At 53.0% G+C, this 1,494-nt stretch overlaps 1 long non-coding RNA gene across 1 annotated transcript; it reads right to left on the bottom strand.

Annotated features, from left to right (window-relative positions):
- Positions 1–35: 35 nt before the first annotated feature.
- Positions 36–1,484, bottom strand: LOC108525433 (uncharacterized). Its single transcript, XR_001884273.1, has 3 exons — positions 724–1,484; positions 437–527; positions 36–228 (listed from the first exon to the last, which is right to left on the bottom strand). It is a non-coding gene; the product is annotated as an uncharacterized LOC108525433 (long non-coding RNA).
- Between the last annotated feature and the right edge of the window lie 10 nt (positions 1,485–1,494).

The raw sequence follows: 1,494 nt of genomic DNA on the forward strand, positions 1-1,494 counted from the left end.
CAAGTAGAACGCAGACTGTTTGACACTCCCTGTAGATCCTACTGGACATATGAGTATTTGGGTAGTTTCACCTGGAAGATCCTCAGCAGCTGGTCGCATCACCCCTGCTACCAGGGCTGCTTTCTTGGCAGCCAGCTGTGGCCCCCTACACAGCTGTCCAACTGTGCTCTGCTCCCAGCTCTGCTGCTTTTCTAGAAGCCGCTCCAAGGTCTCTGGACCCAAGGCCTCCTGCATGAGAAGGTAGAAGGAGAGTGGGGAGATCTGGACAGATCAGGGCCTGCTGCTGTAGCTATAATTCCAAAGTCCTGTCTCTGTTTCGCAGTCTCCCCCCAGATCTAGGCTTCATATCCTTTGCCCTCTTTGGCCATGGGTCCTCATAACCAGCTCACCAGTCCCCTCTATGCATTTACTCCCTTCCCTTCTTCCTTCATCTCACCCTGGGGATCAAGGAAATTGCCTCAGTAGACAGAGTGAATACTAGGCGTCCAGCTTGCTCTACTTCATCCTGGCTCCACAACTCTGGTTTCCTGGGGACAGGAAGAAAATCGGGGCTGGGGAGCTGAGGGAACTGTGAGGAAAAGGAGGGGAAAAGAGGACATGCTCAGATTTGGGACACAGGGCTCCAAGGGATCTTAAGAATATGGAACAGGCTGCCACTGATGATGGTGGTTGAAGGATTGGGTACAGAATGAGTTAGAATCTGAAGTTCTCGAAGGTCCATACCCAAGAACAGACTCCTGCAATAGCAGCCATCCCAGGTCTGTGGCAAATGTCTCTCCTAGGCAGAAACCCTGCAGCTGACTGAGATGGGACAGCAGGATCTGTAGGGGGATCTGTCGTGTGCTCTCTATCCCCAAGAATCCAACCAAAGGGCCTAAGGTCTCCAGCACTTCCCCTGAGAGTGGAAGACTCCTTTGGAGTTGTAGCAGCTTTAATGGGAGCAGGGCAAGCAGGCAGTCTGGCCAGGTGGTGGGAACAGGCTGCTGGCAGCAATGGGTATAGCAGTGTAGTGATAGGTGAGAGTCTGGACTTGGCACTCAGAGAAAAGAAACCATGGGGGTGGAAACGGACCAAAGGTGGGACAGAAGTGGAATGGCATTTGCCACTGTAGCAATAAACGCCTAAGAGCCTCACACTGCAGGCTGCTGTGGTCAGGTGTTGCTGCTAGTTACACACCAGGCAAGCAAAGTCCCTTAGCTTCTCTGAGCCTTGGTCTTTTCAGCTGAAAGCAGGGTGGGTGGCCTGGAAGATTTCTCAGGCCCTCGCAGCTTTGACACTATTCTAGCACAATTTGGGTGGATCATGCTGTCCTGCATCTGGAACTGGGGAGGGCTGCTAATGGGTACAGAGCTAACCAGAACTCTCAGGGCCACTGCAGGGTAGTTGGGGAGGCAGCACCAGCCATATGAAACTGCCCCAAAATGGGGAGAAGAGCTCAGCTGGGAGATCTCACAATTACCTGACCAGGGATACACACAGCTGGACCAGCACCTG

Source organism: Rhinopithecus bieti, unplaced genomic scaffold (genome assembly GCF_001698545.2).
Source record: "Rhinopithecus bieti isolate Rb0 unplaced genomic scaffold, ASM169854v2 scaffold_51584, whole genome shotgun sequence".
NCBI lineage: Eukaryota > Metazoa > Chordata > Mammalia > Primates > Cercopithecidae > Rhinopithecus > Rhinopithecus bieti.